The sequence below is a fragment of the Eleutherodactylus coqui genome, chromosome 3 (genome assembly GCF_035609145.1).
Source record: "Eleutherodactylus coqui strain aEleCoq1 chromosome 3, aEleCoq1.hap1, whole genome shotgun sequence".
NCBI lineage: Eukaryota > Metazoa > Chordata > Amphibia > Anura > Eleutherodactylidae > Eleutherodactylus > Eleutherodactylus coqui.
In genome coordinates, this window is record NC_089839.1 from 131,036,182 (window position 1) to 131,048,830 (window position 12,649).

General features: G+C 41.0%; 1 protein-coding gene across 10 annotated transcripts in view; it reads left to right on the forward strand.

The window, feature by feature from the left end:
* Positions 1-12,649, forward strand: part of ARID1B (AT-rich interaction domain 1B) — a 490,608-nt gene that overhangs the window by 126,177 nt on the left and 351,782 nt on the right. The gene's annotated exons all lie outside the window — the stretch shown is intronic.

The following is a 12,649-nucleotide window of genomic DNA, read 5'->3' on the forward strand; positions in this document are numbered from 1 at the left end:
TTACACTCCTATAGTACATCAGTGCTGACAGTCAGAAAAGGACTAATATATAATGAGGAGCGAGAGAACTGATTTCGTTTAAGAGGTAAATTAAGTTTTGCTCTATTAAAAGAATACTGATGTTTCTAAACCTTTCTCTACGAAAACTAGTGAATGTTGAATTCTAGTTTTGCTGTCACACTTTTCGGCTACAAAATGTTACGGCTCTTCCACATTAGTGATCATATCACTTACTTTTCTGGTTTGTAGAAGGGCTCGCTTTACAAGCAAATGCCGTTGAAAATCCATCACACACGTGATGCAGATTAGGGGTGGTCTTCTCAAAAATGCTTGAGTAGATGTCCTTAAAAGGTTTGCCTACATTGTAAGATCTTGGGAGAATGCCTTCCCCTTGCAGTAAAATAACAAATTGCAATATACTACCCTCTCCCTGCTGCGTTCCCTGCCAGTGCTTAGTCCTCCGGGCCAGTCTGTTTACAGCTGCAGTTCCGCCTGGTTTACGGGGCGTCGCAAATCAATTGCTAAGCTGTTATTGGCTGCAGCCCCTCTGACATCCCATAAACAAGTGGGACTACAGCTGTAAACACAGACCTGAGTAGAGGACTAAGCACCAGCCCAGTACAATCTTCAAGGATACTCCTTAAAGTAAAACTAAAGTTTAAAAAAAAAAATATATATATATTTTCCTGGAATTTGTCATTTTCTTCTATTCTTGAGCCTTATTTGGTGGAGTACCTCTCTGGCATTCCCTTCACAGATGCCAATGACTACAGAGCTCACGTAATGAGATCCCCCTCCCCCACACAAAACATCAGAGGTTATCCATTTATTTAATTGATTAATCGTATGCATAATAGCCAGTTAAACTATGGGTTAATTGAAAGAAATAGGGGGTTGAGCTGTTGTGGGAAGGGGTGGAGTTATGAGGCAACAAGGGGCTGAGCCAAAAAGGGCTTGAAGAACCCCGGGTGACATCAGAAGTGAAGAGATCCCATGAAGAAGAATCCAGTCCCACCCTACCGCCCTATGGATGTGGTAGTTGTAGCTGGTCATTTGAAGAATTTCAAAGGTAAACCGTGTGGAAAGGGGGGATTAACTGCTTTTGTCATGGCAGTTGCGGGTGGGGAGGTCCTTGGAGTTGGTAACTAAATTGGTTGGGGGAAGGCAGGCGGCTGGAGGCATTTTGGTGTCTGTTTCCTTTAAAATGGTGAGCACAGATGTTAGGGCTCCAAGGACCTCCCCTTGTGTTCGATTTGTTAAATTGGGTTAATTTGTGTTAGTTTATGTTAATTTGTTTGTATTAAAATGGTTGTTGTGGCCAAATTTATCAAAAATCAGAAGTATTCTGTCTTCAACTCGGTTATACTCTTGTCATGGAGCATTAGACAAGCGTTCCCCCGCATGCTTGCCCCCCAAAAAGCTTATTTAGCAGGAGCTGTGCCCCTGTCCTGCCATGTCTACCATGCACATGTGCCGTGAAGCGAGGTGGTTACAGCTTGACTTCACTGGTGCACTGCACATGCGTCGAAAGACCTAGCAGGAGGGGTGCATGTTGTGTGCGTAATACTTAAAGGGGTTGTCCCGCGCCGAAACAGGGTTTTTTTTTTTTTCAACAGCCCCCCCCGTTCGGCGCGAGACAAACCCGATGCAGGGGTTAAAAAAGAAAACCGGACAGTGCTTACCTGAATCCCTGCGCTCCGGTGACTTCTTACTTACCTGGTGAAGATGGCCGCCGGGATCTTCTCCCTCGGTGGACCGCAGGGCTTCTGTGCGGTCCATTGCCGATTCCAGCCTCCTGATTGGCTGGAATCGGCACGTGACGGGGCGGAGCTACCAGGAGCCGCTCTCCGGCACGAGCGGCCCCATTCAGAAAAGAAGACCGGACTGCGCAAGCACGTCTAATCCGGCGATTAGACGCTGAAAATTAGACGGCACCATGGAGACGAGGACGCCAGCAACGGAACAGGTAAGTGAATAACTTCTGATAACTTCTGTATGGCTCATAATTAATGCACAATGTACATTACAAAGTGCATGGCCATACAGAAGTGTATAACCCCACTTGCTTTCGTGGGACAAACCCTTTAAGGGCTGTCTCACAGAGGTTGTTTTTTTTTTTTTTTTTTACAGCGTTTAGCAGGCATTTTCACGCTGCACTAAGCCTCCATACATTTCAATGGGGCTTCTCAGATTAGCGTTCTAGTGCAGCGTTTAGAACGCGTGCTTAAATGAACGCTGTATGTTCTATTTTCAATGTTTCGGCATATCTTTGATGAACTGCATCGCCCATTAAAATGGAGTATGTTAAAAGTGGAGGTCTGACTGCACCACCTCTGACTCGCTGTGGTGCATTTGCATACTGGGCTCATAGAATAGAGTAAGATTTCCAGTTACTGCTAAATGGCATTTTTGGGTGAAAGCATGTTGGGGACCACTTGTCTAATGCTCCATTGAACTGTACTGGCAGTTTTAAAACACATTTTCTGGTGGGTAAGTTCCCGTTAATGATCATCTTTGTAAAGAGAGTTTTGTGTTGGCTAGAAGCCATAAAAAAAAGTTGAAGAAAAACAAAACCATTTTTCTAGATTTCTTTTTTAGTTTAAAGGGGTTGTCCCGCGCCGAAACGGGTTTTTTTTCGGCGCGAGACAACCCCGATGCAGGGACCTAAAGAAAGCTTACCGGAGCGCTAACCTTAATCCCCGCGCTCCGGTGACTTCTATACTTACCCCGGTGAAGATGGCCGCCGGGATCCTCTTCCTCCGTGGACCGCAGCTCTTCTGTGCGGTCCATTGCCGATTCCAGCCTCCTGATTGGCTGGAATCGGCACGTGACGGGGCGGAGCTACACGGAGCCCCATAGAGAACAGGAGAAGACCTGGACTGCGCAAGCGCGGCTAATTTGGCCATCGGAGGGCGAAAATTAGTCGGCTCCATGGGAACGAGGACGCTAGCAACGGAGCAGGTAAGTATAAAACTTTTTATAACTTCTGTATGGCTCATAATTAATGCACAATGTACATTACAAAGTGCATTAATATGGCCATACAGAAGTGTATAGACCCACTTGCTGCCGCGGGACAACCCCTTTAAGGCTTCTTTCACATGGGCAACAGCGATATCGCTGCAATACCACTGCTATGTACATGTGATTTAGTAGTGTCAGTGATGCTTTTTTCTTGGGGAAAAATGTAGCATAGGGTCGCTGCTACTTACGATAAAATCGCGAGAAAGTGAATAGGAGTTTCTAATGTCAAAATCACATCGCCGTGACTTTGTATTCTCGCAATGTAGCAGCCTACAAAACATCGGTAATGTGAAAGAACACATTGGAAAGCATGGACTTGACATAAATGTGTTTTGTAGTTCTGTCGCATCACTACAAAATCGCCTGAACAGCCTAAGGGTGGCTTCACTCGGGAGAGAAAATCGCACAATTTTCGCCTGATGCCAGAGTCAGTAAAAAAGCAGATTATGGAACCAATGATTTCCTTCTCTAAAATGTGTTCACTGATGCGATTCTAAAAGAACAAAAAATCGCAGCATGTCCTATCTTACTGCTTTTTGCATTTTAAAAAAAATCTTCCATGTTTACTTATGGAGCCTCCTTTTTATCGCAACGCAGCAAACTTGCCTTGCGATATAATTTTAACATTAGAAAGTCCCATTGACTTTCGTGTCAATTTTCACATGCAAATTTTTTTTTTTTTTTTTTTTTTTAGTGGACGGCAGCGATTCGAGATTAATCTTTTAAAAAAAAAATGCACACTTAAAACTCGCAGGAACAAAGATGCGATTTTGCCACGATTTTCTCGCGGCTAAATCGCGATGGCACGTGTGAAACTAGCCTAAGAGATCCTTTTTTGCGGTTTCCTACCTCCAATGAGGTAACTGTTTTAAACAAGGAGCACATGTGATGTCCTGGGTCAGAGATTGCGTTGATGAGGACCTTTATCGTGACGTTTCCAGGTCTTGCCCCAAACGAAATGAACAGATGAACCTGCTGCCTTTTCCGTACATCCTTAAATTAGACCCTCTGAATTTTAAGCACCATAATTGCGCTGGTTTCTTTTCCAGCAATATCCCCAAAGTCCTAATGTATTTATAAGTTATGAGCAAGTATTTCAGACCTTACTGACAGCTTCATCCTATACTTTACTACTTTCAGCTGCTCTGTTCCAATTGCTTTGCTTTTCCATTTACTTCCTAGAATGCTTTGGGCTATTTTTTTTTCTCAAGTATTTAAAAAAAAACAAAAAAAAAAACTGTTCATTTTGAATGTGCGTAGCTTTCTTTAGCCTCTGGTCACCCATTAAAGGAATTTTTCTCTTCAGAGCTTTTGAGTCCCACTAACTTAGCAGAATGCTGGCCAATACGAGGCACGTGTTAATCCCGTAGTATTTTGCGTCCTGAGATGCTAATTTGAGATGATGAATGCCTGCTAAAGTGACTCCAACACAAATTTAGCTTTGTGGAAAATAAAAAGCTCTCGGAGGCGTTAATGTGAAGAAATGATGAAAGTATGAAATCTACACACTTTCTCCACATGTCCTAGATGTGTTTTCTGTTAGTCACCTTATGCTTACGAGAATCAATCTATACGTAGTTAAAGGATGTGACAACTTCTTGCAATTTTTTTTTTTTTTTAATTTCAGTGCATTTAAAATGGGCTTTGTCGTAGAGCCTGGAATTATCTAGCGTGATAACAATTTGAACAAATTTGCAGTGGGGAACTCAGTCCATGGGGACCACCTTGTCTGATCTTTGCACCAGAAATCTGGCTTAACCCGTTGCAATCCAATTTTGGATTCAGGGTTTCCTAGGGGGCTTTCTCTTTTTGCCATTATACAATGGCGCCATCTGCTGGCTAGAGCCAGTACTGAGGTATGTGACATGTTGGAGAGGCTCCCGACAACACAGCTGCCAGTAATATACAGTAAGAATACCCAGCCGGACGTCTTCCGACACCAGAGCTGTACAGCCTTCAATCAGAATATCTTTAGACATCCGACAGTGGACTGGAAAGGGTTAAAGGTTAAAAGGTTCGGAACAGGTCACTGCTGCCTTCTGGTTGGCTGCAGTTGACACCTGACTTCCGGTTAGCAGGAGATTCACCAGAGCAACTCCGCTGCTTCCTTGGGGTAAAAGAGGTAAGCATCGATTCTTTTGTTTTTATAGCATGCCCAATCTCTTAAAGGGGTTGTCAGAGAATAAAAAAAGTTTTTCATTAAGGGTGTATTCGCATGAGCAGTTTTCACACGAGAGTTCTTTCTGATTGCGATATGGACGAAACTGGCATGTGAAAAAAACACATTAATTTACATTTGTTTATTAACACAACTGATTTTTCTCTGGTCTGAGATGCACGATTGCTGCTTGTCCTATTTTTGAATTATTCTTGGGAGCCCAAAAAAATTGCACTGATTTTTCGTTTTATACGGTTGAAAAAAACCAATGTAAATTCCACACTTGTGAAAATTGCAAATGCAGCGATGTGATGTTTTTCTTGCAAAATGCATTGCAATGGCAGGTCTACAAGTGCAATATTGGTCCAAGTTTTTCGAATGGATGTGACCTTTGCCTATGTGAATACACCTTGAAGATGTCAATCAACATCGGAATCTAAAAATAGATGAAAGTTGTTTTACGATTTTATATCTATAGAAATCCAATCCAAGTCTTGCTGCGCTGCGGAGTATATTCCTCTTCTCTTGCTATCATTATTCATTTGAAGCCAAGTCGGGGTTTCCCTTAATATTAAATGCCAAAGTCTTTTAGCTTGAAATCCTGCCAATAGCCATAGGGCGTATGGACGTAGCTCTGAGAATAATCTCAACACGTGCTTTAATGTCAGAAGAGAATACATCTGTGTGTTTGATTTACTGCTTCCCAGGTCTGGGGGTAGGAGGATGGTGTTATGGTTGATTTCAGTGATCAAAGAGGAGAGTTCTACGGCTTGTGTGTTGCGTCGTGAAATCAATGGCTCTTCTGTGAGTTTATTATTATCTAGTTCACAGTAGTCGGTTCAGATTTTTTTTCTCATCTTTGCATGTGCTTTCAGTCTCAGCCTCGAATGAAGAGATTCTTCGCTCTTGAAATTCTGAGATTCACACAGTTGGTTGTATCACCCATTCTGCTTGATCAGTCATTTTTGAGCTTTTATTGTGTAATGTTTTTACGAACTCTCAGCTTGCAGTTTTTGAATGTGCTACTTTGCTCGATCATTTAGAGTCTCCTACCGGAAAATCAGTGACAGTCTGTAGAATTCTTTAATAGGCGGTAACCGAATAAGATGTGCTTGAATTGAAATACACACTGCATATTGCAGGCTTTCTTGTCTAATTGTTCTAACTGTGCATAAATGATGTGGGTGGGGGTTTACCGACAACATGCAAAAATGTAATGGCCCATAGTGTAATGTGTGCGTTTGGTTACTTACAGTTTAATCTTCAAGAAGCTAATATTCCCTAATAACTGCTTTAGAGACTAGAAGAATGCAGACTGCTGTAGTTGGTTTATGGATGCAAACTCAAGGGGCCGTGTGAGACAAGGCAAGTAAAGGCAAATGATCAGTGTATGAGTAACTCGCAATTAAGGCCCGTTTACATTCAACAGTTATGGCGTGGAATTGTGTGCTCCTAAAACGATAATTACTTAGTGGAAATGCATGACAAAAAGCAGCAATACACAAAAACATTTATTTAAATAGGTGGTTCTTATACACAATCATTTATTGTCTGAACATTTCTTTTTAACCCCTTAATGACTGTCCCCCCCCCCCCCCCCCCTGTTTTTATTTTTTCCTACCCCTTTTAAAAAGTTGTAACTTTATTTATCCATCGCCGCAGCTGTATGAGGGCTTGTTTTTGTGGGACGAGTTGTATTTTTCAATGGTACTACTTAATGTGCCATATAATGTGCTGAAAAACTTTCAAAAAAATTGTAAGTTGAGTAAAATGAAGAAGAAAAAAAACAAAAACTAAAACTAACTGCTGCCATCTTTCTGTGCGTTTTTGTTTTTATGGCGCACAAACTGCAACAAAAATGACTTTATTCTATGGGTCAATATGAGTACTACAATACCAAACTTGTATAGTTTATTTTTCTTTTTTTTTTTTTTGCTTAGTTGTATTTTTTTTTCAAAGACACTTTTATTTTCTGCCGGCATCTTCTGCGCGCAATAACCTTCTTATTTTTCCAGTGACATAGTTGTGTGAGGGCTCATTTTTTGCGGGACATCCTCTAGATTTGCGTTTTGTACCATTTTTTTTAATTCATATGACCTTTTCATTGCAATTTTTCTTAGAGACAGAGTGACCAAAAAAGCACATTTGTGGCGCTCTTTATTTTTTTTTTCTGACGACTTTCATCATGCGGGGTAAATAATGCATTACTTTGACAGATCAGACTTTTATAAACGCAGCGATACCTAATATGTATTTTTGTTTTATTTGGATTCTTTTATTGTAAATATGGCAAAAGGGTGTTTTTTACTTTTTTTTTTTTTCAACAATTAGTAAAACTTGATTCTTATTTTTACTTTTTTTTCAGACCCTAGAGGACCACAACTAGCGATGCTTTTATCCCTCCTGCAGCATGATGTAATTCTATAGCATTATATCATATTGCAATCTGACAGTATGCCTATCAAGCCACCCAACGGGGATGGCTTGATAGGTATACTGCCAAGATAGCCCTGGGGCCTTTCAGAAGACACCTGCATGTCTCCTGCAATCTCATCACAGGGGAAGCCGTACGGGAACCCTGAACATCGTTCAGGAGATTTAAATGCCGCTGTCAGAACTGACCGGCATTTAAAGGGTTAACAGCCCCGATCTGCCGCGTGGCAGATCGGAGCTGTTGCTGTCAGGTGCCTGCTTTAATAAACTTAACTTTCGGTCACAATCTATATTTTTTAAAAATCCAAAAAATCTGAATTTGCCATAATGACCATATGAGGTACCTTTTACGTGGGCCAGTTATCGCTCAAATGATCACTGGAAACAGCAAATTTGGGTGATCCCATGTACACAGGGCCATCGACAAATCATTGAGTGAGAAACCGTCACTTGTCAGAGTTGTTTAGTTTTTAACCCTCCTAAAATTCCAGTGATTATCGGCCCATGTAAACAAGTAATTGCTCATCTATAAAATGACAAGGCAGTGAGTCCATTGTGTAAATTGCCCATGAGGCTGCTGTAAAGTCTATCTTCTAAATACTGTTAAATGTAGCTGAGGAAAGATGGCCACTCTGTAGTCATGTGTAGACAAGATGGCTGCCACCCCTGTAGTCATGTATAGACTAGATGGCCGCCCCCCTTGCTGTAGTTGTGTATAGACAAGATGGCTCCCCCGCTCTAGTTGTGTATAGGCAACAGAATTTAAAAAAATCTACAATAAAAAAAAAAATAAATTAGACAAAGTATTTCACTTTCTGGTTTTCATTAGTTAAACTCTAAATTATACGAGATTGCCTTTAAAGGGGTAAAATCACCTAGAGTTACGGCAACATATGAAAGAGAAGATGTAATGATGTAATTGCCCATCCATTACTCTTTAGTTTGAAAAAATGTAACATGAACTCCTTTACTGTGGTTTATGCTTACTTTCCTCTGTATCCTCTTACACACAGCCTCCTTTGGTCTCGCCCACCCTCCATGCTTTGTCCACATACTTCTATTTAAACTCTTGTAATCCCACATTTATTGAGCTCTTAAACACTGCTTAGTCTTTCCATGACCATCACTACTTCACCCACTTCCATTACTCTGAGGTGGGGTAGGAGCTTTCATGAAGGATTTTACTATGAAAGCTAAGGCTTGCTTGTTGGTTTGCCCATTGTGCAACTGTCCAACAACCTTTGTGTTCCTTGGTGACACTACTATTACAACGGCTAAGCAGCCACTGTGCGCCTTTTTTTGTTAGCTTTAAAGCCGTCTGCCAAACTATAGAGATCTGCTGGCCCACACAGCTGGGGGATCCCAGAAGGATTGGGAATAGTGAAGTCACGAGACCATGTACGATAAACATATCTCTAGTTTATGTGCACTTTAACTCTGCTGTCTTAAGCTGCATGAAATTAGACCTAAATTGGTTTGGGGTTTAAATCCTAATGGGCCATGAAATACAAGGGGGTTGGCTTAAGGTGAATGAAACAACCTCCTGCAATGATGTGATGGGCACAGTTGGTGTCCATACTGTGTGACATGTATTGGAACCAGGTCGGAAGTTGAGTTTCCACCACCGCAGGTCCCGGTAAGGTTGTCCCAGAAGACTGAATCTCTTTTTTAATACTGGATTTTTTTCATCCAGAGAGGCCCAGTATCGGCTATAAACATTCTGACATGATTAACCCATTAAGGACCAGGCACAGTAAATTTACGGCGCCTATTCCTGGGCTTAAAGCACCGTTGATAGTAAAATTATGGCGGTGCTTTAAGCCTCCTGCTCTGCAATCAATTAGAGGCAGGAACTGGTTATCAGCTGTTGGTGACAGCTGATAACCTGGAGGAGAAGGCAGGAGGGGGGGGGGTTAACCTTTCCAGCCTTTCCTTCCCCAAGTACACAGCGCTCAATGAGCACTGTGTACTAGAAAGTGAAAGCAGAACTGTAACTTTCACTACGGGAGGGGGGGGGGGGCGCATGTGACCTCCGAGGTTCCCTGCTACAACAGAGATGGAGGGTCAAACTAATGTCACTACAGGGGTTGCATTCCCCTGTAACTGGGGCTCCAATGGATGCCCCAGCTACAGTGGGAAAGTGTCAAAGAAAAATGAATGTCCCCCAGATATTATGGGGGACATAGTTAGTGAAAAACATTACATACACAAATAAAACAAAATTACAGAATAAAACAATATATACATAATAAAGAGAATAACACAAAGCCGATGCCAACCAAAACTGTCGCCGTATGCGCCCTGTAAACCAAAACCATACATACTATATATCAAAATGTCCAAAACAAATAGAGGAACCTGTTCCCATACTTTGTTTTCGCATAAATATACTAAATAAAAAACAATAACTATAAATGTTAAACTTTTTTTTAGCATTTTACCTCCAATAAAACTAAAAAATGGAAAGAAAAAGTCAGTGAAAAAGAGATTTAAAAAATAGCCCTATATGTCACGAGGAAAAAAAAAATTTTGGTACCTGAAGGAAACAAAATGGGGCAGTAAAACCACCATATGGGTAAAATCCCTAAAAAGTGTTTGGTCCTTAAGGTACAAAACAGCCTGGTCCTTAATGGGTTAAAGTTCTAAACTTACTTTACTTCACATTGTGAACATTTGGTTATTTTTCATTCCAGAAGGTTGCATAAGACTTTTATAGTCTCACAAGACCTCATGGTTGCTCATAGTAGTCTCTGAAGCCTTTTAGGGCCCTAATAGATGCCATCTTTAAATATTAGCTCTTATTTTCTCCTTTGAAAATGTTGTTTGAAGTTTTCACTTCAAATTGCCTTCTTTGTTGGAAAGGTTTCTAAACATTAGCCATTCTAATGAGACCTATTTCGATTTGCTCCTCCTTAGATTTAAGTTATTAAGAGAAGTGAGACTGAGTGGTAAACTGAAAACTTCACACGCAAGGACTTGAAAGCGGTGAAAAACAGAAACAAGAAATTGCTTGAACTATAGGCTACCTAAATGACTTTTCCAGAAAAGATACATTGGCATACTCCTTTACAAACGTGCATCATTGATTTTAAAAATGATGCGTTAAACTTCTGGCTTGTCAGCCCCATAAACATTGTGGCAATTAGCCTATTGTCACTTGATGTGGTATTGTAGCTTTACTCTATAGCCATTAGGCTCTCTTTACACCATGCTTTTGCATCCTGTTGAAATGTACAGATTTTTTTCCCCACATTGGTTAAAAAATGGCTACCCCTCTAGTCATTTTCACTAAGTAAAATATAAAAAATGTACAGTCATAAAATAAAACCAGTTTCTGAAAGAATGCAAAAACCCTTAAAACATTAGTGGAAAAACAAATGCAATTCCTTCAGTCTCCCTTTGAATACTTAAGTTTTCAATACATTACATGCAATGGTAACTGGTATTATTACAAAATATAACTTGTCCTACAAAAACGAAGCCCTTTTGGAAGACTGCAAGAAAAAAACAAAATGCTTGTGATGCAAAGGGGTTAAACTAATTTTACAAATTGACTGATATTGTAGACACCGAAATCAAAGCTATTTAGAGAGAAAATGCACTCAACAGAGCAGTGTGCTCACTTAGTTTGATGCATGGAAATTGGCCAGCTGGTTGTTAGCTGGTGGCACCCTGTTTACTACAATGTAACCAGGACGGCCTCATCCGCCTCTAATGTTGTGACAATGAGTAGGAAGTTCTGTCCCTCGGTACGACCTCGCTGAATCCCTCCGCCTCACCCAAGACAGGTATATAAAACGTGGATTGCTATGTTAGGTTTTGTAGTTGCAAGAACTATACTGTCTTCTAGCCTACTTTTATGTATAGTTGGAACTGGTTGTGCCACTTTTATTGCCAGTGTCGACACGTTGCGAAATGTGTGCTGAAAGCTAATCTTTGTTTTTCTGTTCCTGCTACACCATAAACTGTGTACATGTCTGCTGATGCGCGGGATTCAGTTAATGGGTGTGAGTTCTGTGGGTTTAGAAGTCTTGCTTTGTGATTCTTTGAGTGTTAATTCTAATTGTAACTTTGATGTGCAATAAAAATGGGTCTCCAGCTTCCTGCATTGAAAAGCTTTGCTGCGTCTTGTAAGGAGTTTTAAGTTGCATTACACATCTGGCTGTTTTAAATAACATAAATTGAATGATGGCAATTACCTCCTTGATCTCAGAAGTGCTCATGAAAAAAATGTCATAGTGCACACTGTTTGGGGGACTTAATGGCACTGACCCAACATTACCCAATAAGAGTCCAAAAACGCCAATAAAAGGATTGTTAGTAATGCACTTTATATTTGCATGTGTCCGTAAAAGAAAACGCAGGCTACAGCAAAAATGTAAGGTTCTACTTAAAACAACGTTAAACTACCATACGGCCTTGTTTGCACTCCAATGTGGATCTAACAGTCTAATCCACGTCCTGCAGGCTGCATCTTGGAGTTCTGTTTCCATGTGGATCCACACATTTATAGATTTTTCATTTTTATATAGTTTTTATTTTTAACCTTTTATGTCCCTGTAGGGGACTTCACCTTGTGATCCTAAGATTGCTTCAATAATACACTGAATTATCTCTTATCTTAGCAATAATAGGCCATGGCAAACATTGAGGACATTTTCTGGTGTCAGGTTGCCATAGAAATCCCTCTGTGATTGGATGACACTGGGTCGATGACCTCAGAGAGGGAGTTCCTTCCCTCTGTTAACCCTGTATGCACCACAATCAACGTTGATCGCAGTCTGTAAGGGGTTATTGGCTGAGACTGGAGTTCTCTGTAACCCCCACTGTTACAATGGGACCCCGGCTCTCACTTTCAGCCGGCTCTTTTTATGCATGGAGTGGGCTCAGCTCTTGAGCCCGCACCACTTACATTCTGTACATGTACAGCATTTCACAGGAACCTCTTCCCTCCCATGACGTACACGTAAGGATCATACTATAAATGCAAACCCAATAACATACTTATAATGCCAAGCTCAAGGGTTGTCTTTT